This window comes from Balaenoptera acutorostrata, chromosome 9 (assembly GCF_949987535.1).
Source record: "Balaenoptera acutorostrata chromosome 9, mBalAcu1.1, whole genome shotgun sequence".
Lineage (NCBI taxonomy): Eukaryota > Metazoa > Chordata > Mammalia > Artiodactyla > Balaenopteridae > Balaenoptera > Balaenoptera acutorostrata.
In genome coordinates, this window is record NC_080072.1 from 45266502 (window position 1) to 45293335 (window position 26834).

The following is a 26834-nucleotide window of genomic DNA, read 5'->3' on the forward strand; positions in this document are numbered from 1 at the left end:
CTATTGTCTCTCTTTTTGTGTTTGAAAATGTTCTTTTTTTTTTTTTGGCTGTGCGGCTTGCAGAATCTTGGTTCCCCAACCAGGGATCGAACCCAACCCCTCGCAGTGAAAGCACTGAGTCCCTAATTGGACCACCAGGGAATTCCCTGAAAATGTTCATGATATTTTTATTTTTATTTTTTTTATTTTTATTTTATTTTTTTTAAAGAAGTTCAAAGGTGTAAGCGAGATGGAAGTTGTCTTTTTTAAACTTTGGGTTTGTTTGTTTGTTTGTTTATTTATTTATGGCTGTGTTGGGTCTTCATTTCTGCGCGAGGGCCTTCCCCAGTTGCGGCAAGTGGGGGCCACTCTTCATCGCGGGTGCACGGGCCTCTCCCCATCGCGGAGCACAGGCTCCAGACGCGCAGGCTCAGTAGCCGTGGCTCACGGGCCCAGCTGCTCCGCGGCATGTGGGATCCTCCCAGACCAGGGCTCGAACCCGTGTGCCCTGCACTGGCAGGCAGATTCTCAACCACTGCGCCACCAGGGAAGTCCCATGATATTTTTAAACAGAGGACTGCAACACATCATGGTAGATATCCTAATGAAGACTGGTATAAAAGACAAAGGGGGACCTCCCTGGTGGTGCAGTGGATAAGAACCTGCCTGCCAATGCAGGGGGACACAGGCTCGATCCCTGGTCCAGGAAGATCCCACATGCCACGGAGCAACGAAGCCCATATGCCACAACTACTGAGCCTGTGCTCTAGAGCCTACACGCCACAATTACTGAAGCCGGCGCGTCTAGAGCCCATGCTCCGCAACAAGAGAAGCCACCGCAAGAGTAGCCCCGCGCTCGCCACAACTAGAGAAAGCCCACAAGCAGCAACAAATACCCAGTGCAGCCAAAAAAATAAAAATTAAATTAAATCTTTAAAAAAATAAAATAAAATAAAAGGCAAAGGGGATATAGAGCAAAGAGCAAGGAGGATTGTGAGAACCAGAAAATAAATCTGCCAAGTTTATGAGTGTTTTAAATACCATTTCATAGTGGGGTAGGAAGACATGTTCACAAATAATTACAATGTAAGATGGGGAATCATAAGCACAGCAGGCGGCTGCACACACCAAGCCTCCAGGGTTCAGAGGATGGCCACACGGTTTTTTCCTGTTTCCCTTAGTGTTTAATTCCCCACACAGACCTCACTCATGCAGAAAGAGGCCAGACCCCTAGCTTGGTCACTCACTAGCTGTGTGATTGGGGGGAAGTTCCTGAGCCTCAGTTTCCCTCATCTGTAAAATGGGAATAATCCCACCTACTTCTTCAGAGGGCTAAAGTGGGGATCAAGCGATACAAAGAATGAAAAACCCCAGCATGATGTACAGTGTTTCCTTTCTTGGCTCTTTAAGCAACAGAGACCCTCTAGCCCTGGGAGGGCCTCAAAGATTGGCAATGTTCAGCCCAAATCTTGCACCCATACCCCAGCCCTCCCACCAGGGTCAAGGCTCTCCCTCAAGAAGGCAGGACCTACCCACCCCCACCCCCCACCCCCCTTAGTAGAGAGTGAAAGGAACAGGCCCATGACTGGGAGGCACACCCAGATGGGGGTGTGGACATGGGCAGAGAGAATAGAGACACATCCCAATCACAGGCAGAGAGGGATTACTCAATGCTCCTCTGCTCATTACAGTTCCTGGGAATAGGCCTCCAATGACCAAGCTACAACCAGCCTTAGTCCTTAAGCTGATTTATACTAAAGTGTAACTGGTTGGTAGTAGGCTAATCACGATTTTCTTTCAGAAGAGAAGGATGAGCAGAAAGGCAGCCCTGGGCCTGAAGAAGGAAGGAGGCAGTGATTTCATTTTTTATAAACCTAAGCTCGAACTATGGATTTCAATCACCTTAGAATCACAATTAGTACACCCTCCAAACACCTGCCCTTCCCCCAAAACACAAAATAAAACTAGAATTGGTCCTAAGGTAGAGGTTATTTCAAATAACAGTCCTCCTGGGACTTCCCTGATGGTCCAGTGGCTAAAACTCTGCGCTCCCAATGCAGGGGGCCCCGGGTCAGGGAACTAGATCCCACACGCAGCAACTAAAAGATCCCCGCATGCCGCGACAAAGATCCTGTGGTGGCTGCAACTAAGACCGCGCACAGCCAGATAAATAAAATAAATATTAAACAAAAAAACACAACACATATAACAGTCTTTCTAAACCATCCCAGAAGCCAACTCTCAGGCGCAGGGCCAAGTCAATGGCAGAGGCAGACTTCCCCCTCAAAGAGCACCCAAACACCAACAGTCAGTCCTTCCCCATCACAGCAAGACCAACACCGCCATCACCCCTGATGGAGGACAGGGTGGGCAAGGGGTCTGTAGGTTGAACAACCTGGGCTAACCTGGGTCAGTTCAAGTGCGTTGCTAAAGAAGCACCCACAGGATCTTTGGATGGAATCTTTTCAGAGGCCAGGAGCCTGCAACACAGCACACCACTCTCCACAGCCATGGGGCAGCAGGAAGGGCACTGGACTGAGCTCTGGCAGAGTCTGGTTCAAATCCCAGCTCAGCCGCTTTCTATGTGACCTTGGGCACTTACCCTACCTGAGTCTGTTTCCCCATCTCTAAAATGAGGAGGGCATGACTCTCAGAGTTTTTTGAGAGTTACTGTGAAATTCTCAAAAAGTGCCTCAGGGCAGGACCTGTCCCTCAGTAGGCACTTAATACATCTGTCTTCACTCCTCCTGAAGGCCCGTTCTTAACTGCAGTAAGAGCTTCCAGAACATCAGGTGGGACTGCCCTGGAGAAGTGAGCCCCCCCCACCCCGCCTTGGATCCACTTCCCCTGGAAAAGGGACAGGAACAGAGCTGGCCTGGGGGCCCAGGGGACCCCGGTGCCAGGGCACCCAGGCAAGCAAATGTCTGAGGGTCAACCGGCTGCTGGCTTTTTTTCCCACGGGGCCTGCCCAGAAGGGGGCTGGTTAGTGGCTTCATTCTTCACCGAAACCACTGAGGGCTGCAGTGAGCAGGCAAAACTGACAGCAAGAGGTCCCCACACTGCTTAAGGTCCCAGCAGGGCCCGATGAGCCTCCAGATAAAAGCTCTTTGGGCTTTAAGAACCCAGGCTTTAGAATAAAACAATGTGGAAAGAGACACACGTTTACTCTGGTTTCAACAGCCTCCTCCTCATCCAGTAAAGGCCATTCCCAGTTCTGCCAGAGGCTGGTCTAGGATAAAGTTAACCCCACCTGCCCCGGCCTGGAAGCCAAGTCAGCGGCGCTTCTGCCCAGGGCCATTCGGCAAAGGCAAGGCGGGAGCCTGGGACGCCCCGGCGGGGGTGCTCCCGGGCCTGGGGAGAGCGCAGGCTGCTGGGGGCGCGAGGCTCAGAAAGGACAGCGCCACGGCCCCTCGGGCCACCGCCACCGTCCCAGACCCAGTCTCCGCCCGCAGGCGGCCAGGCCACCGACATTTGGCCCAACTTAACTTCCTGTTGTTAAGGAGGGAGGGGAACCGGGCGGGGGTTGATAGGCGGGGTGGGGGGGGGGGGCGCCCAGTGAAAAGCCGGGAAAGAACGTGACCGGCGAGGAGCCCAAATCGTGGGAAGATAAGTTTAGGGATGATCTTCTGCCCCGGCGGCAGGCGGTACTGATGGCGCGTCGCGCCCACTCCATGTCGACGTTTGGGTATTTTCTAGGCTTAGAATTGAAGAATTTGGGTGTTGGGGGGCGGAGTAAGAGGTAATTCGAGGTACTGGGTTCTAATGGATTCGGAGAGCGATAGGGGTACCCCGGCCTCCCTGGGCAGTGCCACCTGCTCGCTGGGCGCCCCGTGGGGTGGGTCTGAGGCGGGAGATGCTGCGGCGCACCTGACCCTCTCCGGCGCGGGCCAGGGCACAGAGTCCAGGCTCGGCCACCACGGTCCCCGCCCGCCCTCCTCAGAGCCCCACGCTCCCCTTACCCTTCCCCCGGTCTTACCGAGAGCCGCGCCGGCCGCCGAGCCTCGGGTGAGCCCTTGTCTTTGCCTAGGGCCGTGTGCGCAGCGGTCCGCAACCGGAGGCCGCCTGCGGATCTGGGAGCTACCTAGGCGGCCCCGCGCAGGCTTAGCCGGGCGAGCGCCTGCGGTTCTGCGCCGCGCCGCCAAGGGGACGGGGAGCCACCCCCATCGGCGGCGCGGCCAATGACAGGTCAACCAGGGGGCGCAGCCCCGCCCCCAGCCTGAGGCCCATAGCCAATGGCAGCGCGGCGCGGAGCCACCCACGCTCCCCGCCCGCCCCGCCCCTTTGGGGCCAGCTGTCACCGCGGCTGCAGCGGGCGCACGTGGGCTGTAGCCCAGCCCGAGGGTAGGGAGCAGCCTTGCGCTCCTACCCAGACCAGTGCAGGTCTGAGACCAGCAGAGGGCCGATGGGGACGAGGCTTGGTGTTGCTGCTAGATGAAAACCCCGGTGCTGGTATCCAAATGTCAAGGTAGAGGCGAGGGCTGGGCTTCACTCTCCTTGGCCTAGGCAGCTGGAAAGCAAGCCTCAGCGTCCCCTTTTGGACTTGGGGGAGCAGCATAGCACTTCCCTTACCGGCTGTGGACCTCCCTTCTTGCTTTGCTCCTTGACCACCCTGGGCTTCAGCAAACCCCTGCTAGCAGATAGACCCTTCCCCTCACCCGGACTGGCCTTGCCTAGAATAAAACTGGTGGGAAGAAGGGCAGTGGTGCAGACCACCCTTTACCTTCGTCACATCACCCAAGCACCCTCTTTTCTTGGCTGTCAAATGGCTACCTTAATCTCTGCTCTGCCCACCCTCACTGGCTGCCCACAGCTCCAGAGAGCGCCGGTCACAGTGTGAACAGTGTGAGGGTGTGAAGCCGCTTTGTGAACTGCAAATTCTGCAAACACCTTGGGCAGACTGCCCTGATAGCAGTGATCATGAAACAGGGATCCCACGGGCAGGAGCTGTGTCTTACTCACCTCTGGGGCCCAGGGGCCTAACATGGGCTTGGCCCAATAGAAATGTTCTTGCAACAGAGCTGACCCAGGGGGAGGAGAACAGGCAGGCTTGGGCAGTGAGAAAACAGTATTGTGGCTCCAGCCTGCTGGAATTTCCACAGCATCAGACCACCCTCTGGAGAAACTACATTCCCTTGCCAGGCAAGTGCAAATAGAGCAGTTTGCCCCCATCAAACCTGGGGCTTATTTTTTTTCCATACTCCTTACCACGTGATCCTACGCGAGGCCTTTTGGGTTTTCCCAGGGATTGTCCTCCTTGGTTGCTCTCTTAGCATCTTCAGAGTTCAGTCGACTTCCTGAACATGAACTTTCAGCAAAAGCCTTCCCTGTTCAGTTTGCAAGACTCAGTCAGCACTGATTCTCAGAGGGGCAGCTCTCCACTCTGATGGAACTCTGCCTGTGATGCCAGTTGACGAGGTATCCTCTACGCACATTATCTCATTTAATTCTGAGATAATGAATGGAATGGGATGGTGACAGTGGCTCTGCATGGTATGCATTTTTATTATCATTCCCTTTTGCAGATGGGAAAACTGAGACTCAAAGAGGTAACGTAGCTTATCAAGGTCACATGGTTAGTAAGTTTCAGAGCCTAGATTGATTCTGGATTCCAGAATCTACATGCCTAACCACTATGCAATGGGGCCTCTGCCATCCTGCCCGTACTTCTGGAGTGCTGGACAGGCCAGGCCTATCCCTGAAGGAACTGCTCTGGGGCCTGACCTGCCCCCAGTCCATCCAAACGTTCTGTTGAGGTCAGGCCTGGGCACTGTTGGGGACAGGAGATGAGGTCAGCATGGCCCTGCCTTGTTTACAGAGTGACTGATAGAGGAAACAGCATTCCCTCTGCCCCCAGCCCAAATCCTCAATGGACACAGGCCTCTTGCTTCTGGCCTGGGCCTGAGACACCCATGCTAAGGATGGAGATGGAGACAGAACCATTCATTCATCTCACAGATGCTGCTGTGAGCTAGGTATGGTTCTTGCATTCATGCAACTTATTCAGCTGATAAATAATCAGAAGTACACAGTGCTATGGGAGCTGTATTCTTTATCACTTACATTTTTATCATTCCCATCACCTTATCTATAGCACGTGTTCTCCAAATTAAACAAATTTAACACTCCTTCAGGAACACCGTGGGCCCACCACAGTGAGATACTACTGCTCAGCATAGACATTCTATTAGCTCAAAAACTAAAATTTATCAATGTGTTCCTGGGACCTCTGCCTCCTCTCTTCCCAACCTTTTTAACTTGGCGGGCTCAGGTGAAAAAGAATCTTGGGTCTGAAGGCTGAAGAGTGAATTTTCCTTGGATGTAGGGCAAGCTAGGGGCTGATGGAGGCTGATTGCAGGAAGGGAGATAAGCCTTGAGACCTCTTGAATCAGTGGTCAGAGTCCCTTGCCACCACATACAAGCCACCCTTGCTGGCCATCTCCTTGGGGGGTGGACAGGAATGGAGACAGAAGATCACAATTGTCCCTTCTCTGGACAAAGCAGTAGCCATGCTATCCTGCCGGACCCTGACTGTGCCTGGGAGTTTATACAACTAAGATCTTCAAAGAAAAGATCGTGCAATGTTAGAGTGGACTTGAAAGAAATATTATCTAAGCCCTTCACTGAACAGATTAAAGAAATTTAAAAATTAATGGGGAAGGGAAGGCACCACGAGAGTCACAGAGCATGGAAGTGGGTTCCAGGTCTCCAACGCCTCTGCTTCACTCTGAGCACGCCAGGCAAACTCAACCTCCTTGCGCCGTGGCTCAGTATTCTATATTTAATAACAATCTCTTCCCAGCCCACTCTTCTGGGATGGCGAATGTGTGCTTGTGAAGGTTGTCTGGGAGATGCAGATGGCCACATTAGCATCAGAGGGAGGGAGAGAAGGAAGGCCCAGATTCGTCCCTAAAAATATCTACATCTCAGACTGGAAGCAATGGGTCTCAGCAGCACCACGCATGCCTCCCCGGAAAGAACTCCAGCTGGTGATCTCCATCATCATTGTTTATCCACCTGATGGCATCCTGCAGGGGCTGGACGGGTAGTGTGTCAGGCCTGGCTTCTTTTTATTTCCAGCCGAACAGTTGGCTTGAAGAAAGGTCAGAGTTGAACTAAGTGGATTCCCAATGCAGAGATTTCCTGCAGAGAAGTCCAAGTGGGTCTCACAGCGTTGGAATGGCAGGGGAAGGAGTGACCACCTGTGCCTCCTCCTCCAAATGAAAAAGGATCTGTGCCCTCGGACCCCTTCCTCACATGCATATGTTCCAGGAAGGGGTAAAACAGTGAGTGTGGTCTCACCAGCTTTCTCCCCAAGCCGCTATCAAAGGGCTTCGGTCTTTCAGAAGGAAGAGGAAGGCCGATATCTATACAGTCTGGTGACCTCGTTAGATGATGAGAAAAGGCTGATTGGCCCCAGTCCACCTTGGGAGCTATCTTTGGAGAAGGGTTTTCTAAGGAAGTGGAAACATTTCTACCTCCCTCAAACAGGCTCAGGAGTGTGCGAGAAGCAAGGTCACTGGGGCCTTGTTCCAGCCCCTTATCATCCCGATAGGCCTCAAAATGCACTATTTTTCATGGATAAGACATATAAAAGTTTTCAAGGTCGCTAGGAACTCATCAAGCCTACCACACATTAAGTGCACTTTCCAGAGACAGTTTGGAGAAAAACTGGCACATGTCAAAATCAATAATGCCCTCAGAGCCACTGCAGCACTTTGGGGGAATATGTGTATTTGGCTGCAATGATGGGAAGGTCAGTGCTGGAGAGATGAGGCCACAGGCAGGAGGTGATGTAGCAACCAGAGCAAATAGAGAGCGGGTGTGCGGAGGAGAGGGGAAGAGACACAGGGTCATGAAAGTAGTCTGGCCCCGGTTCCAAACAGTCTGGGGAGAGGCAGAGGTACCTACACACGTACTCAAAGCCAACTGTGAAATCTGAGGGCACAGTTCTGGTCTCTAGAGACTCAGAAGTCTAACCAATACCACCAAACCCACTACACCCTCATGGCAGGCTGGGCCATACCTGCTGCCCAGGCAGACTCTTGTTCATGCAAACCTAAAGCCCATTCTAGGACACACTGCTGTTATTGAATGAAGTGCCCAAAACCTCCACAGGGTAGGGGCAAGGACGGGGACACTCTTTTCTGTTCTAGCCCATGGAGGGGACTCAGGTTCAACTGTCTATCCATCCAACATACATCCACCCCACAAATATATACAATGCAGTTATTCTAAGAGGCATCATAGCCGAGCAGTTAGGAGCACAAACTCTGAAGTCAAGATGCCTGAGTTTGAATCCCAGCTCTGCCACTTATTAACTGGGTGACCTTGGGCAATACTTAACCTCTCTGTACAGCAGGTTCCTCGCCTGTAATGGGGAATAGTAATAGCAAAGAGAGATGTGTGCTTCGAACACATATACATAGTAAATGATATACATGGGTTTTGATTAAAATAAGTTGGGGTCTAGTATCAAGAAGGGGGTAGAGAACTAGAGCCTCTAAGAGGCACCATTATGAGCAACTCCAGATCAGGGACATGGCCACTCCCAGCACTACACTGTGTGTGTATCTCTCAGCCACATTTTAAGGTGCATAATTGTCATCCACACCTTAGAGATGAAAAAATGGAATCTTGGAGAAGTGAAGTCACTCGCCCAGAGTCTCCCAGGAGCTGGCATATGACAGGGTGAATCTAACTGGCCGACTCCCTACTCCTGGCTACAACACTGGACACAGCGCCCAGGCCTGGCCAACCACATAGCCCCAGGGGTGACTGGTCCAACAGACATGTATATGGTCCAAGCAGATTTCTTCTTCAGGACCAGTGTATAGGTAGCATGAGAGAAGCTCTCTGTCCCTGGAAGTCAGGGCTACCAGTAGTCCCACATGCAGTGGAGGAGATCTGACTACAATAGGAAAGAAAGAGACTCCTCTGACTGAAGAAGTAAAGCTCCAGCTATTCTTTGCAATTCTCTTGACTTCACCCTCCTCTGTGTTGGTTTTGTCTTCAGGCTGGTTTTCCTTACTGTAGCCAGTGCCAAAACAGCTCTCAGTGCCAGAAGCTACCTTATCCAAAAAAGAACATTTCTGACCCAGCATTCCAAGCAGGAGTCCTGAGATCCACTCTGATTGGATTGGGTCACATGCCCACTTGAACCCGTGCCATAGCCAGAGGTCTGGAATGTGCTTATTGGCCATGCCAGTCAGGGCCCCTGACTGGACCTGGGGTGGGCTCAGCTTCCCCTGAGACACACAGGCTGCATGGGACAGAGGTGGACACCTGAACGAAAACTGAGTATGGTTAGGAAGGGAGAAGAAGGGATAGATTGTTATATGTTGGGTGGGTAGAGCAGATGCTTCTGGTTTCCGTATACACCAGTGGCTTTCTATCGCAAGCACCTGTGACTCCGTACCCGTGGGTTTCCTCTGGCTTCTGCAGTAAGCTTAGCCAATGCAGAGGGCAGTCCAAAGTATGAGATTTAACACCACTGGAGCAACCTTCAAACAAGAGTGAGCAAGAGTTGGCGGATACATACCCCAAATGGCTCACCCTCAGGTGGGATATCTTGGAGGTGTGTGCTCTATCTCTGTCTCTGTCCCAGAGATCTCCAGCAGGACTGAGCCCAGGTAATTGCTTGTTAACATGTCCTCTATTGCCTCCCTACCATCACTTCCTCAGTTCTTTACTGGTGCTTCCCAGGATTACTTCCCAAATAAACTACTTGTACTCACATTCCCTTCTCAGGGTCCGCTTCTGGGGGAGCCCATCCTAAGACAGTAGGGTCAGCTGATCTGAGCCCCAACCTTAAACTCCTCGAGATGAGCAACAGTGTGGTATTCAATGCTGTACACTCCGTGTGTGTTGCTTAAACAGCACCCAGCACATGGGAGGTGTCAATAAATGTTTTCTGAAGGAATAAAAGAGGAAGCTATTTAAAAGCAATATACAAACAAGGTGTTCATACCACCCACCCACTGTTTCTCCCATGGGTCTGGACCATAGCCATAGACTTGGGCCCATATGAATGCTCAGAAGGAATTTGTGCTTTTTACCTCTCAGAAAGTACATCATCCTGACCTCCTGTTGTATTGTCCACTCCCCACATACCACCTCCCATGAAGCTTTTCTTGCATTTTGTAGCGGATAAATAATTTTAATTAAAATTAAATTCCTGCACAGTCACTCTTCTATTCAAATCTTTCTCCTAGATGTAGCTTAGATGACCAGAGATTACCCAGTGCAGCCCAACCTCTGATTGGTTCAGAGGGGTGATTCTTCCCCTTGTCAGATGAGTGGGGTCTTCAGGGGCACTCAGGATGACTGCGATGGAGCTGGAACCCCCAAGTAGAAAGGCCCAATCCAGTTTCACATGTCAAATTCTGGTAGAAAGTGCTCAGGTTCCAATGACCTGGGTTCCACCCTCTGCTCTGCCTACCAGTGTGACTTTGAACAATCCAGGTGATGGAGATAATAAGCTTTATTTGGTAAGAACAGAGTATAGATCAAATGAGGTGACATATATGAAGGTGTATTACTGGCTCTGACTAAATGTTAGTTGTTTTCCCTCCTATTTGTAAGTGTGGTGGTTTTATATTTTAGCAACTTACAAAGCTAGAACTGGGTTTCCCAGAGCCCTCTTGGGGTCATCGGGTAGTCAGAGGAGGAGGTGGTGAGAAATAGACATGAATTCCGGCTTCCCCTCAAGGGTTGTCTGTGTTCCATTTGCTCTTGATTTCTCCTGCTTCATATCTGCATTTTCTTCTCACCTGCCAACCCTGCTGACCAACACAACTTCAGGCCCCGAGCAGGCACCAAGGCATCAGCATTCCCAGACCTCTTCACCAGCCGCCACAGCTGTGTGAACTCTACTCCCTATAATCATCCGTTACTCCATATCACAGTATGACCCTGCTTCCCTGATCAAACCCTAACTGATACAATAGGTAAATAAAACCGCCACTTCTCATGGGCCTACAGTGGGCCCATAATTACCTTATATAGCTTCACATCATCCATACAGGATTACTTCTTAGGATTAGGGACTGAGATTATTAACCCAATTTTATACTTGGTGTATTAGTCAGGGTTCTCCAGAGAAGCAGAACCAATAAGAGATTAGATATAGATAAAGATATAGATAGGTTTATCGTGAGACATTCGCTCATTTGATTATGGAGGCTGAGAAGTCCATGATCTGCTGTCAGCAAGCTGGAGCCCCAGGAAAGCAGGTGGTGTAGTTTCATACCAAGTGTGAAGGCCTGATAACCAGGGGAGCCAATGGTGTGAGTTCCAGTCCAAGGGCAGAAGACCAACATTCCAGCTCAACAGTCAGGCTAAGAGAGTGATTTCTCCCTTCTTCCGTCTTTTTGTTCCATCCAGGCCGTCAAAGGACTGGATGATGCCCACCCACATTGGGAAAGTCCATCTGCTTCACTCAGTCTACGGATTCAAATACTGATCGCATCCAAAAACACACTCACTCACACATTCACAGACACACTCACAGACACACATTCACAGACACACCTAGACACACACTCACAGACACACCTAGTATTTAACCAAATATCTGAGTACCCTGTGACCTGTCAAGTTGACACATAAAATTAACCATCACACTTGGAGAAACCAAAGATCAAGAAGGTTAAATACCGTGTCCTAGTATCTGGCAGAACTAGGATTTAAACTCCGGTCTGTCCAGCTCCTGAGCCTAAGCTCTGACCACTTGGTCACTCTGAAACTTATCGGAAGCATGTATCTCATTAATTATAAAATTACTGCAAATGTGATATATTCTTATTAGAAAAAGGAAGGGAATTCTCTGGCAGTCCAGTGGTTAGGACTTGGCACTTTCACTGGGGTGGCCTGGATTCAGTCCCTGGTCGGGGAACAAAGATCCCACAAGCCACGCCGTGAGGCCAAAAAAAAGAAAAAAGAAATAGGAAAGACTCTTAGACACGCTAGTTTAAAATGTTTAACATGCCAAACACATGGCGAAAAAAAAGGGATAGGTGCAGCCCCAAAGATGTAAAAACACTGTCAAGAGGGCATAAGTTGTAGACCTACTGGTCATCGGGCAAGTTGTTCGTTAGGCAAACTGGTCTCATCTGAAGGGGTCTGATCCCTCTCTGCATAGGCATGTCAGAAAAGAAATTTGACTTTTGGCCCAAAGAAATGCAATCGTTGTTTCTCTGCGCAGTTCACCACTCAGCACCCTCCCACTGGCCAACAAGCCCTGACAGTCCAACTGGGTGAAAATCAAAGAAGTGTTTGAGTGAGGACTGCTCTGGCTTTGTGCCCGAGTCACAGGATCCCAGGACAAAGCAGGAAGGCATGGCTGCAGTGGCCTTCTAAGAATGCCTGGGAGGCCAGCCCTCGAGGTTTTCTATTCCGCTGAGGACTGAGGAAAGCATCTCAGAACAAGTCTGTGGCAGCCTGTGGACAGCAAGGAGTAAAGCAAATTTATGATGCGTCGTTCACTCAGTAGGAGAAGGAGGACCTGGGAGGGGGGTAGACGGAGGCCTGGGAAAGAGATGCCATGAAACATGGCCCGATTGGATCCAGACCCTCCCACTCCTGGCTTCAGGGCTTCATGCCTGCTGTTCCCTCTCTTCCTTTCCACCCACAAATGACAGTCACTCCCTTGTAGACTGTGCCCTGGGTCACCCCCTTCTTCCTTGTTGCCTTGGTTCATGCTCCTTCCACATTCTGCAAACAGACTCACCTGTGTCCCTGTGAAGTTTTACATCTCTCTAGTTGTTTCCTTAATGTCTCCTTCAGAGAAGTGCTGTATCTCTAGAATCTTTTTCTTCCTCATATTTAAAATAGGCTTTTTCTGGGAAGATGGAGTGGGTGAATTTTTCCCCTATTCTTCCTGTTAAGTACACCTAACAACCCTTGATGAGGGAATCCCCATAATGTTATCAGCTAATTTTTCAGCAGAAACTCTGAAGGCCAGAAGGGAGTGGCAAGATATATTTAAAGTGATGAAAGGGAAAAAAATAATAATAATAAAATAAAATAAAAATAAAAAGAGTCTTTATCTTTTTTTAAACAAAAACTGTGCCCAATCAAAAAGAATAATATAAACTATATAACCTTATCACTCAGAGATTTGGATCATCAACACCTTGAATATGGTTCCATTCATAGTATCAATATATACACCTATGAAATCGTGTAGCTATAGAGGCAGTATGAGAGAGGGTTTAAGAGTTTGGGCTTTGTAGTTAAATCAGCTTGGATTGGAATCTCTAATCTAGCTGTGTGATCTTGGATAAAATAATCAATCTCTCTGAACCTCAGTTTTCTCTTGTGTAAAATGGGAATAATCAAGTAGTTACAAAGTTGTATTAATTTTGTTTCTATTAATTTTTGTTGTTAGGATTAAATGAAATGATCCACATAAAACCCACCAAGCAAGGTATATAAAATCACTATGTGTGTGTGTGTGTGTATGTCTGTGTGTGTCTGTGGAATGGGACATTTAAAATACACATAACAAAAAATTCACCATTTCAACCATTTCAAAGTGTAAAACTCAGTGGATTTAGTAAATTTACACTGTTGTACAACTATCACCACTATCCAGTTCCAGAACATTTTTATCACCTCAAAAGGAAACCTCACACCCATTAAGCCATCCCTCTCCCTCGCCCTCTCTCCAGCCCCTGGTAACCACTTATCTGCTTTCAGTCTCTATGGAAAATCACTTTCTCGTCAGCCTTTCTCTCTCTTTTAATTTTTTTCCTGACAGCTTGGTCACACCTCTCTCATCAAACAGACCAAATCAAACTTAGAAAAAGGAAACAAAACTAATAACAACAGAAAACTACAAAACAAACATGAAAATGATTTGACACAGCTCCTTTCGCCACGGCTCTCACGGTCTCATCATCGGACTTGAAGAGTGATCCATCCATGCTTGGTCTGTCTGCATCCTCCAGGCTCCCTCACCCTACACCCTGTACCCAGGCTCTTGTTGGGTGACCGGGGCCTCCTGGTTGTCAAATCCGTGTTCTATTTCCAGCCTTCACCCTCCTTAATACCGATATTGTGGTACCACATGATGCTGTGGATTAGCATCCTTCTTCAAATCCTCTTTCCTTTGTTCCTAAAACACCCCCGTCCCTCTCTCTGGCGCCCCCCCCGCCCCCACCCCCCGGTGCTGGCAAGTGTTCTTCCCACTCTTCTGCCTCCGTCTCTCTCCTTGAGCGATCGCATCCATTGTCCCTGCTTCCTCGACACATCTCAAATTCAACACGTCCAAATATTGTCCAAAACCCACTTAATGATCTATATTCCTAACTTCACTAATGGTATTCCAACAACCCAATTTCTCAAACTAGAATTTTCAGTCATCTGCAATTTCTCTCTTTTTCTAAATATTTTTCCAACTGGATAACAAATTCCGTTAATATAGTTCAGAGACATCTCCTGAGTCCACTCCCACCTATCCACGCTTATGGCCACTTAGTTCAGGTCCCCAACCTCTCTTCTCTCAACAACTACAATAACCTGTTTAGTCACATACATCCTTTCCATAACTGTCAGAGTTGTAGTCTTTTTTTTTTTTTTGTGGCCACACCACGCAGCATGTGGAACTTCCCCGACCAGGGATCAAACCTGTGCCCCCTGCATTGGAAGGGCAGAGTCTTAACCACTGGACCACCAGGGAAGTTATATTCTTAAAATACAAAAGTGATCATTTCGTTCTCCTCTGTAAACATCCCTGTCTCCTTAGAAAATACACCCACATCCTATCTGGCCCTGACTACCTCCTGACCCTCAGCTCCCAGAACATGCCAGGATGTGCCGCAAATCCTCCACTCTGCACCATGGGCTTCTAGGTGAAGCTGCCTCTAATTTCTGGCCCCAGAGATGGGACACATGACCCAGCCTGAGCCAATCAGCAGTCTCCACCTCTCCGGCCCGAGTAATTGGTTCAAACCCCAGTCAGTCAATGAAATGCAATTCTGGGCTTTATTTGAGCTAAGAGGAAATCAGACCTCTTCTTTGCAATAGACGTGAAGAAACAAGGTACAGAGACCAGAACTGCTACATCTTGCAACCAAGGGGAGCCTGTGAATACAGCCATCACTGGGGAAAGAGGAAAATCTCACTCTGGTGACATCTTTTGAGGCTTGGATCAAACCCTCAAAACCATATACCCTTTGTCTCTCTCTCTCCTTTTTTTAAAAATTGAGGTATAATTGACATATAACATTATATTAGTTTTGGGTGTACAACATAATGATTAGATATTTGTATATTGTGAAATGATGGTCTAGTTAACATTTGTCACCATATATAGTTACAAAAAAATTTTTTTTCTTGTGATAAGGGCTTTTAAGATCTAATCTCTCAGCAACTTTCAAATACATAATACAGTATCATTAATTATAGTCACCATGCTGTACATTACGTCTCCATGACTCATTTATGTTATAACTGGAAGTTTGTACCTTTTGCCTTTGTCCCTTTTTTAAATGTAAGCCAATATATTCAGCCATGTGCCCCTCCTTTTCTTTTCTTTTTTTGCTTAAGATAGTTCGAGTTAGGTTTTGTGTTACTTGCAAACCCATTTATGACCCTTTAAGCCAGTGTTTCCCAAATTTTGCTGAACATTAGAATCACCTGGGGAGCTTTTTCAAACTCCCAGTGCCAATTAAATCATAACGACTGGGGGTGGGAGCCAGGCTTCAGTCATTTTTTATAAGATCTCAGGTGATTTCAGTACAGGGTGAAGCATGGGAACCACTTTAAGCAAAGCAAGCTGCTTCATCTTTGCTTCCCCAGCTCCGCACCTTCCAATTTACCAGAGCTCTTCATGCCGCCATATTCCTGGCCTGGCTCTGTCTTTGGGCTCAGAGCATCTTAATGGCAAGATTCATGTTTTTTATCCCCTCTGCCTTGCACACGGTAAGCCCTCAGTAAGTATTAAATAATGAACAAATGGATGAATGAATGAGACAGGTTCATACCATCTTCATACGTAGTTTTTTCCTTCAAGGCACCTTGTACTGAGTACAAAGTATAAGAAAGTTCAGGCTCTGGAACCAGAGTGCCTTTGTCCAAATCCTGGTTCGATGGGACCCAGGGTAGGTATTCAACTGCTCTGGGCCTTCTTTCCTCATCTATAAAATGTTAATAACGATAGTGCTTACATCACAGTGATGCTGTCGGGAGTTCAGGGTTAATACAGGTAAAATTCTCAGAACATTGCTTGGTACACAGCAAGCACGCAATAAGTGTCAGCCTCTACCTTCATTCATTCATTTATTCCTACCAGAGAACTGGGTCTCCCTCCAGGCCAGAGGAATCACGGAGAGGATGGGTGCGGAGATCTTCATACCTGTGTTCTCTGTGGAGGTGGTTTTGCTTTGCATGCAGCCTGTTAATGCAGGTTAATTTTGTTCAGGTGGCTGGAAGTTTACTATGTTGGGGTGCAGAGCCAATTACTGCCCGGTGGCAGAACAAAAGACTTGTAAAGTTCTCATTACTGCTGGGCTTGCCCTGCTCACAGTGCCAACAGCACACAATCAGGTGTTTTCAGAGTCACCTGAATAGAGCCTGTTATTTGGATTCAGGCCAGGTAAAGGGCTATTGTTTTGTATTATTCTTCTCAGGGAATTTAGCCTGTTTTAAAGGAACTCTTTTTCTGCCTAAGGGGAAAAGAAAACACTTCCTCATGAAGAACACAGATTTATTGGTTGTAATGGAAATTTACCTGTCTAGGCTTTGTCTTTAAAAACCTATGTGCTTGGGGGGACTTCCCTGGTGGCGCAGTAATTAAGAATCCACCTGCCAATGCAGGGGACACGGGTTCGAGCCCTGGCCCGGGAAGATCTCACATGCCTCGGAGCAACTAAGCCCATGCGCCACAACTACTGAGCCTGTGCTCTAGAGCCTGAGAGCCACAACTACTGAGCCCACGTGCTGCAACTACTGAAGCCCAGGTGCCTAGAGCCCGTGCTCTGCAACAAGAGAAGCCACAACAATGAGAAGCCCGTGCACCGCAACGAGGAATAGCCCCCACTCACCGCAACTAGAGAAAGCCCACGCAAAGCAATGAAGACCCAACGCAGCCAAAAATCAATCAATAAATAAATACAATTAAAAAAAAAAAAAAGAACTATCTCCACGATGATAGTTTATAAAAAAAAAAAAAAACCTACGTGCTTGTTAATTTGTTAGCAGAGTGGTTGCAGGGCTCTTTGCGGTTTTAGGGGGAGACAGTAAGCTTCTAGCTAAGGATGTCCTTGAAAACATCACTCCTACTCTCCTACTGTCAGCCTTCTTATCTGTCAAAGGAGGGGGCAAAGGACAGGCTGCCTGCTTCCTGCCCCCCTCCCTTCCACCAACTTGTATTCATTGAGCTCCTATCATATGCAGGGTACAACTGTAGGAGCGGTGGGGTACACACAGATAAACAAAAGCCGATTAAGCCATTGCCCCCCCTTCAGTTAATTTGTAGTTTTGCAGGGAAACTATAACCAAAATCACTGTGTCGTAGTTAAGGTTTTCACCACCTCCCATTGAAACAGTTTTTCAATGGCTTCCTAACCAACCTCCCTGCCTTCATTCGGGTTTTCCATCCTCTACCACTGCCAGAAGGTTCTTTCTGAAGCACACGTCCAATCAGGATGCTGCCCTCCAGCCCTGTAACACAACAGGCACTCCAAGCCTTGTTTGCTTTTCTCATTCTATACTCTCCTCATCCTCTTTGTCTTGCAAACTCCTACTCAATTTTCAAAGCCCAGCTCCTTGCTTTTTCTGTACCCACCCCCTTGGCAGAATGAATTATGAATCACTCCCTCCTACTGTGGTATCCCACACTTTTTTTAAAAAAATAATAAAACCATAAACGTTTAAGCACACCTCAGTTTTAGCATTTATCACAGTAAGATCCTTCACCTGCCTGTCTCCTCTAATAGCCTACAATCTCCTACATAGAAGAGGGACCACTCTTAATTTTTGTTTCCTCAGTGCATGGCACTGAGCTGGTGCTGCACTGGTGATTTCGAAGTCATTGAACATCGTAGGTGAGAAGTGCGTTAAGGAGATGCACAATCTCTAGGAACACTACTGGATATAATACAAGGGCAAAAAACATTTCTGCCTTTTGCTTTCCCAAGCCATAACCATGCATTTTGGGGAACTCAGAGACCAGGGACCTGAGGGCTTTCCCCCTAATATTTCAAACATAAGAAAATAAAGTATAACACACCAAGCACTCATGTACCCACCATACAGCTTTAATGAATCTTATTTTGCCATACTTGCTTCAGATGAATTTTTTCTTTTTAAAAACAAATATTATAGTTAATACGTGCTGTTAAAGGCATCGATTTCCTCATGAATTTAATGTTTATCATTCTAATATGTTTTTATACTTTTCCTACATAAGCATGTATTTCTAAACAATGTTTTGTGCTTTTTTCACATTTTTAAACATGTTAACTTGATATAGATTCATACTATATGAAATGACAGTTTGTTTTTTCTCTTAACATTATGTTTTTGAAATTTATCCATGTTGATATTTGAGATTTACTCATGAGGATATGCTAATTTGTTTCGACTGTTGAGTAGCACACCACTGAGTGAATACACCACGCTTTATTTGCTCATTCCCCTGTTGATAGATATTTTTTTGCTTCTATAATTGATATTGCAAAACATTCTTACATATGTCTCTTTGTGTACATGTATAAGAGTTGTCCTGTAAATCTAGAATTGGTATTTCTGGATCATAAGGAATATTCCTTCTCAACTTTACTCACTAGTAACACATTGCTCTCCAAAGTGGTTGTACCATTTAACTCTCATCTTGGCCGTTCTATCCAGCATGAACCACTGCTGCCCACACTTTAAAGGTCTTGCCAGTCTGATGGGGATGAAATGATACCTCATTGTGAATTGAATGTGCATTTCCCCAATTACTGTGGAGGTGAAGCTTCTTATGTTTATTGGACACCTGGTGTCATTTATTTGTGAATTTCTAATTCATACCCTTTGTTGATTATCCTCCTGGGTGGCCTTTTCCTTACTGATTGTGGGAGTTCTTGATATATTCTGGATAGAGTTTGTGAGGAGTCTTTTTACTTGGTTTATTGTGTCTTTTCTTGAACAATAGTTGTAATCTTAACTTAGGCAAATTTATTGTTTCCTTTATGGCTTGTGGGTTTGCTATTCTCTATTTTAAAAAATGTTTCCTTATCCCAATGTCATAAATCTATTCTCTTATGTTTACAGTCTCTTCCAAAAAGTTTTACATACGACTTTAAAAAAAATTGTTTTTATTTTGCATTCCACTTTTTGTTTTCTGTTTTTTTTGTAATTAATTTTTATCGGAGTATAGTTGATTTACAATGTTGTGTTTCTGCTGTACAGCATAGTGAATCAGTTATACATATACATATATCCACTCTTTTTTAGATTCTTTTCCATATAAGTCATTATGGAGTATTGAGTAGAGTTCCCTGTGCTATACAGTAGGTTCTTATTAGTTATCTATTTTATATATAGTAGTGTATATATGTCAATCTCAATTACATTCCATCTTGAATTTTGACTTTTCCATGTGGATAACCAATTACCCAACATTGTTTATTGAATGGTCTGTCCTTTCCTTATTAATGTCACCTCTGTCATGTATCAGGTATTCAGATACATGTGAGTATATTTCTGGGCCCTCTGTTCTATTCCATTGGTCTATTTGTCCATTCCTGCACTAATTCCTTTATGTGAATGGCTTTGTAATAGGTCTTAATAACTGGCAGGGTCGGTCTCTCCTCCTTGTTCTTCTTCAAAATCATTTTGGCCATTCTTTGGCCTTTTCTCTTCCATATGAATTTTAGATCCAGCTTGTGAAGGTCCAGGATAATCCTTACTGAGATTTTGATGGGCATTTCATTAGACGCGTATATTAATTTGGGAGACATCCTCATATTTATGGTACTGGATCATCTAATCCATGGGTCGGGTAGAGCTCTCCATTGATTCAGGTTTCCTTTTGTGTGGGATGTGATGATGAACCGCAGAGCGTCATTCCCAAAGAAATCCCCAGTGGAAGATTAAAGAGCATCTAGAAAGTGATCACTGGGTGTGAGCAGAGTCGAATAGCAGGAAATGAAAGTAAGCTCTTCAAACCGATTGCTGAGGTTTGGCTAACCCAGGGATGGTAAACAAGCTCCCACTTCCTAATCCCGCAGGGGCAGGTAGTGCTGGTCCGCCAAAGCAGGACCTCCGAGCCTGGGGCTCTCGGCTGCCTTCCCAACCTGGCCCTTTAGGCAGCTCCCACATTAGTCAGAGCTGGCACGGCGAGCGAAACTAGCCTAACCTCTCTGGAGGAGGCATTTCCCGGGACCCTTGAACAGCCCAACACCGGTGGCTCTGCAGGCCTGCACGGGGCTCTGAGCTTGCAGTCTTCCAAGATAGAAGTGCAGGCCATCAGACTTGTGATCTCCTCCTATTTTAGAGATTGCCGCCTCCTGGAGAAATGGTAGATTTTATGCAAACCAATTAACTCTGTAGCCTGAATGGAGATATAATTTGCTGCAGGATCTGGTTTTGACTTCATTCCAGCCACCAGTCTACTCTGTGTTGTTAAGTGTGCAGAAGCCCTTGAAATCTGGTCCCTGAGTGCCGGGCAGTGGAAGCTACTTAGTTTCCTTACACCTTTTATAAAAATGATCATTACAATATATTATAAAGAGATTAAAACAAAGACTTTTTAAAAGACTTCTCCCTGCTCCCTTCTGGGCCCTTGGTATCTGGCGCACAATAGGTGCTTACCTGATGCAGATTAGGTTGGTGAATATTCATGAAGAATGTATCCTGTGTCAGGCCCTGGGTTAAATACTTAAGATCTGAACCCATTTAGTCCTCACCTCAGTGGCATTATCATCTCCATAAAGGCTCAGGGAGCTAAAGTGACTCATCCAATCAAGGTTACACAGACAGTCTATGATGGAATTGTGAGCCGAGCTCTATCTACCTGTGACTGTGGAATCCAAGTCCAGTGCCATATACCCACTTCTGCCTGTTATGGAAGGGAGGAGAGGAGGGAGGGCAGCAGGAAGAGGAGGGAAGGAGGAAGCCGAGAGAGAAAGACAAGGGAGAGCAGAGGGAGGGAGGTGGGTAGAGTTGGAGGCTCCAGGCCTGCCCTCCTTCTCCCTTTCCTAGAGTCTGTGTCCTGGGGTCCTGGGAGTCTAGAAGCCCCATTGCAGCTGTCTTGCCAGAGTGCTCTTGTTTACCCTGGGAGGAAGGAGAGGAGAAGGAGGGCAGACTTTCACAGCTGAGGATCCTCTCTGAAGGGGGAGGCATGGTTCTTTGAGGCCTAGGGGGTGTAGGGTGAAGGGGAGAATCCTGAGCCCAATAACCAAGGTAGCCCTGCCCTTTAAAATGGGGACAGAAAAGCCATGTCGCCCCCATGATCTCTGTAGCCTGGGAGAAGGGCTCAGCTAAAGACCAAAGGGAGCACCAGAGAGATGATCTGAAGAGTATAATTTGGTTAAACATTATTTTAAGAAAAAGAACCCAAAACAAAAAACCTCTTCCAGAATATAGAAATTATTTATCTCTAAGCGTGGAACTCCTGAAATTTTCCTTCCTCTCTTCAGATATTCTATTATATGTACATATTACAGTGGATATAATTCCCTTTATTTTGCTTGATTTGCAGGGTGTTGTTCAAAGATGCTCCCCACTGCTCAGTGGACGGATGGATGGATGGGATGGGTGTGTATGTGCAGTGGGTGTAGCTGTGGCGGCTACCGGGAGTGGCTGATTTCTCTGTGAGCACAGAGGGCAGGTGAGCTACTCATTACAAAAGGCGCATTACCTCAGCCGGGAAGGAACCACTCTGGACTTCGGACTTCACTTTCACCTTCCTCTTTCCTGCTCCCAGCTCCCCAGCACTCCGCCCTGCTCTGATAGCTGCTGAAGTTCTATGAGGCTGTCTCTTCCCCTGGGTTCTCCGGGGTATGGGCTTAATTAAAAAACCAGTCCAGTTTACCCATCATTAGGAAATAGGGCAGACAGGATGTTGGTGCCAAAGCCCAAGTCAGCGTGGGAGGCAGCTGCGAGCTTCCTGTCGTGACCTGCTGGGCTCAGCTACCAGCACTCGGGACAGGGGTAGCAGGGCTGGGCCCTCCAGGGAGGTGACGGCTGGCTGTAGACCTGGCAGAGGCTCTGGCAGGAAGAGTCTCTGGCCTTTGTCATTAGGTGGGCAGCAGCGTCTCAATTCTGAGGGGACTTTTGAAACAGGAAGTGGTTTTGGATTCAGGAGCAGGATCCTGCCTACGAGGGGAAAGATGAGAGAAGTGAGCGAGAGCTTAAAGTCCCAGCTAAGTGGGGCCCAGGGGACTCCCCAGTCACTGGGAAACCTGTGAGACTTGGAGCAAAAGCCCGGTTGCTCAGATTGAGCTGGGGAAAGGCTGGAGCTGAGAAGACAGGTGGGGTCTCTACGTAGGGGCTTCCTCAGGACCACTTGGGTCACGAACACAGATATTAATCTTCCCTCTCCCATTGCACAGATGGGGATCTTATTCACTGGGTGATGGTCCTGGGAGAAGGTAAAGAGGGCAGTTGAAGATCTCCAGCCTCTGCAGGTGGGCCTGGCTCAGGCAAGCAGAGACTGACATCCTCAGCCTCACTGTATGGGTAACAAGGTGAGAATCTCAACTTGAACTTGTTAGTCGTCTGATTTTCCCCTCCACGGCACCGGGTATTGACAAAGCACTTAACTAGCATTGACTCTATTAATTCACTTTTTAAATTAGACAATTACATTTCCTCATTCCCATGCCGAATAGCCCTTAGAAAAATGAAAAAGAGAAAACCCAAGTACAGAGGGGTAAAGGGGGCCAGCTAATACCTCCCAGTTGGGCCTCCTCGTCCCCTCTTGGCTCTTGGCAGGCAGAGATCATTGTTCAGTCTCTGCATTCTTTCCTGCTGAGCCCAGAGAAGTTGCTAATGCTCAGAGGGGCTCTGCTGGTCTTCCTCTCCAGTTGCTCAGTGCTTGCCAGTCTCTGTGGGGTTATGTGAGAGGATGGACAGAAAGCAGTGCTGTAGGGAAGAAGGAAGCATGTAAAACAAATCTGTCCTTTTATCCTTTGCCACGATAATGCTCTTCAGCTATGGCAGATTTTATTTCCCAAAGATGGTCCTGGGACTTCCCTGGTGGTCCAGCGGTTAAGAATCCGCCTTCCAATCAGGGGACACGGGTTTGATCCCTGGTCGGGGAACTAAGATCCCACATGCTGCGGAGCGACTAAGCCTGCGTGCCACAATTACAGAGCCCATGCCCCCTGGAACCCACGCGCTCTGGAGCCTGTGCCCCGCAACTAGAGAGTAGCCCGCACGCCGCAACGAAAGATCCTGTGTGCAGCAGCTAAGACCCAACACAGCCATAAATAAATAAATAAAGGAAAAAAAGGTTAAAAAAAAAAAAGATGGTTCCAACAGTATCTCTCATCCTACATTCTCTTTTGAAATGTGATCTTGCCATTTCCCCATCAAGAGATAACATCTATTTCTTTACCCTCTTGAATCTGGGGGGACCCTATAAATGTTTTGACCAGTAAAATATGGAGGAATCGATGCCATACCAGAGCTGGCATGGCCCTTAACTGGCCTGGCAGCTTCTTCTTACAACCCTTTCGAACCCAGTGGCCATGTTGTCAGAAGCCCACACCACGTGGAGATGTCACACACAGTCAACAGCCCCAGCTGAGCCCCTAGGCGACAGCCAGCATCAAGTGCCAGGCGTCCACATGAGCCATCTCAGACACCCAGTCTAGTCGAACCTTCCGATGACTGGGGCCCCAGCTGACATCTGACTATAATCATGTGAAAGAACCCAAGTGGGAATAACCCAGCTGAGACTAGTCAAGGCACAGAACCATGGAGATCATAATAAATTAGTATGTGCTAAATTGTTTTAAGCCACTGAGTTTTGGGGTGCTTTGTTACTCAGCAATAGATAGCTGGAACAGAAATAGACTACCCTAAAATGTATGCTGTAAAACAACCACCATTTGTTATTTCTCATGAGTCTCTTTGCTCATGTGCCTTCAGGCAGTCGGCTGGGGGCCAGTTGCTCTGTCCTGGGCTCAGCTGGGATGAGTCAGCTCTGCTCCATGTGACCTCTCATTCCCCAGCAGACTAACCCAGGCCGGTCTCAGGGCAGTAGCAGGGGTCTAACAGACAGAGGAGAAGATACAAGGATTCTTAAGACCTAAACTTGAAGCTGGCATGCTATCACCCACTAAATATTGTTCAAAGCAACTCTCAAAAGCACATATTCAAAGGGTGTGGAAATCAATTCTATTTCTTTATGGGAGGAATTACAAAGTTGCATTGCAGAGGGTGTGGATACTGGGTGGGTGGAGATTGTGGCTGTTTTGCAGTCTGTCTGTCCCCATATCCAATGAGGATATTAAGAAGTTTGCTGGGGGTTGTGAGATATAAACCCCTCCTTTGTTTTGATTGATAGCTTTAGTTAAATCTCTATCACTCAGTATTACTTTTCATTCTTTTAATTTTCCAGCCTCTACATTGAGGTAAAGAGAAAAGGGACAGTGAGGAGTGGCTTTGGGGTGGCCGGTCACCCTCATCAAGTGCTCTAGCTTTGTGGTTTTCAGCTGGTGCTCTGTGAAGCTCTGGGTTTCTGTGGTGGCTTCTCAGCACCTACCACGAAGGGAATAAATGTGTCTACGTGTGAGGTCCCCACCTTAACCAGGGCCGCTCTGCTCTGACTTGTGATTTTCTTTGGAGAAATGTTATGCAGCTTTGAAAAAATAAAAGACAAAGATTTGAAGTTCACTGAACTAGACCAACCTCTCCATCTTATAGAAAAGCAAACAGTCTTAGTGAAGTTGAGTATCTACTCCAAGTTACTCACCAAATGAGTGTCTTGGCTCGTATTAGAACCCCAGTCTTCTGACCCACCGTTCATTCTAAAGCTAAATCTCCTAGCTTTTTCTCCCCTCTCTTCACTGGGTTCAAGATGGAAAGGGATTGCTGTAGCCTAACGGATAGAGGGGAAACTGAGGCAAGCAGAAGGGATATTCCTGACACTTTTTCAATTCTTTACTTCCCCAGCAAGTGAGACCATTCATAGTCCTTGAGCTGCGAGCCTCAGTGACCCCCCATTACACACACACACACACACACACACACACACACGCCCTTACGTGATCCCTACAAGGCTTGATCCCCAGAACCACAGACAATTCAGGGCATCATTTGGCAGGCAGGCAGAACTGGCTGGTCAACCTCAAGGCTGAGCAGTGCACACTTGATGGAGTTGACTCGTGCAAGGCAGATAGAGCTCCATCTGGGAGAAAAGCTCATTTCCCAGGAGAAGTCTTGGTCTCGCTTGGAGCCTGTGATCTCCTTGTTCTCCTTCCAGTGTGTTAATTCCATTTCTCCCTAAGTTAGATTTTTTTAGGACATGAGCTATTTATAGCTCCTCCTAAGCCCTTTCCAGTCTGTTTCCTGTTCAAGTACTGCATTAGTCACCAGAAAGTATCTCAGGCAATCTCTGAGTCCCTGCCTGCTCTCAGCAACAGGGAACAAGGATGCTAGTCAGATTCAGAGTGGTCCCGGTGGGGAGGGGGCAAGAAGGAGGCAGGAGGCTGGGCAAGGAAACAGAGGGAGCATCTCCTGGCCCCCCTCTGTGGCATGAAGCTCTGGGTCCTTATGTCTTCCTGGAGTTTACTTAGCCCTTAGAGACACAGAAGCCCTGCAGAGGCACCTCCATTTGGCTGCATATTTTTGCCATTACTTGATGACCTATTTGCATGCAGCTCCTTGCAGAGAATTTCCTCCCAAGCCATATATGGTGATTTCATTGCACCACAAACTGACGTTTCTATTTGTAGTCAGTGATAGAGGCTCCTTTCTGACTTCGCCTGCCTGTCCCTACATCCCTCTTTTTTACTGTAGCCTACCTAGGCTGCTCTGAGCTTCCTCCAAGCTCAGGTCTCGCCAAGTGTGTTTGGTCCCAGGAACTTACTAGCTGCCTCTGAGGGGAGGGCCCCTGATCTGAGCTGAGCTTTTGTATCCACAGGCCCAGGCAGCAGTGACCTCTGAGGCCAAGGGGAGGAAGAGGTGACTTCAGGCAAGGGAGTGGGCAAAGGGGGCAGCAACAAAGATATACCTCCACAAATCCCTAGCGAAGGAGTTGAGTACAGGGTTTCTGACCCTGCCTTGCTGGGGACAAAGGAGGAAAATGTGGAGGAAAGTCTGATTCCATTTGCATAGCAAGTCATCAGGTGACAGCATCCCAGAGACTAGGGTCTTTTCAACTTTTGCCTCAACACTCCCCAAGCCCCAAACAAGGGGACCCGAGTGCCTTGAACAAAGCTCCTGGGCTTCACAGGTGACTCAGTCTAGGCTCTCTCCTCGGGGGCAGTGGCCTTCTCAGTCCCAGCCTCAGCATTGCCCATCTCAGAGCAGCAATGTGTCACCTACTACCAGCCGGACACAGGCACCTGCTTTATTTATGCCAGGATGATTTATTATTATTATTATTATTATCTCTATTTATGCTGAGTTCTGTGGAGAGAAACACTCTGAATGCTCAGAAAGGGTCTTGGTGAGAAGGTGCCTGAGCTAAACGCGACCCTCCTGGCTCATTCAGAGAGTTGGCATGCACACCAGCCCCCTGAGCGGAGGAAGTGGAGGAGGAGGAAACCAGACATGAGACATGCATACCAGGCGCCAGCCTGGGCCGGCATATCAGGGCTGCTCCTCAGCTGTGCTGCACACCGGCAATCTGGCACAACGCTTTTGATTTCCGTTCGGTTTCCATCCTAGGAAATTCATTACAGACTGTCTCC

General features: G+C 47.6%; 1 protein-coding gene and 1 long non-coding RNA gene across 14 annotated transcripts in view; both read right to left on the bottom strand.

The window, feature by feature from the left end:
* The window catches only part of MICAL2 (microtubule associated monooxygenase, calponin and LIM domain containing 2), a 237624-nt gene extending 233483 nt beyond the window's left edge, over positions 1 to 4141 (bottom strand). For 5 of the 12 annotated variants that reach the window (XM_057552292.1, XM_057552287.1, XM_057552286.1 and 2 more), the window contains exon 1: positions 3956 to 4141. The gene's annotated coding sequence lies outside the window, so the exon portion shown is untranslated. The remainder of the gene's footprint in view (positions 1 to 3955) is intronic. The other 7 variants (XR_009009189.1, XM_057552295.1, XM_057552294.1 and 4 more) reach the window with 4 other exon arrangements.
* Positions 4142 to 18563: 14422 nt separating this feature from the next.
* On the bottom strand, positions 18564 to 25402 carry LOC130708930 (uncharacterized). 2 transcript variants are annotated; one of them, XR_009009313.1, is made up of 3 exons: positions 25185 to 25402; positions 22865 to 23055; positions 18564 to 20071 (listed from the first exon to the last, which is right to left on the bottom strand). It is a non-coding gene; the product is annotated as an uncharacterized LOC130708930 (long non-coding RNA). The 2 variants fall into 2 exon arrangements; XR_009009314.1 differs by lacking the exon at positions 18564 to 20071 and adding an exon at positions 22158 to 22287.
* Positions 25403 to 26834: the final 1432 nt, after the last annotated feature.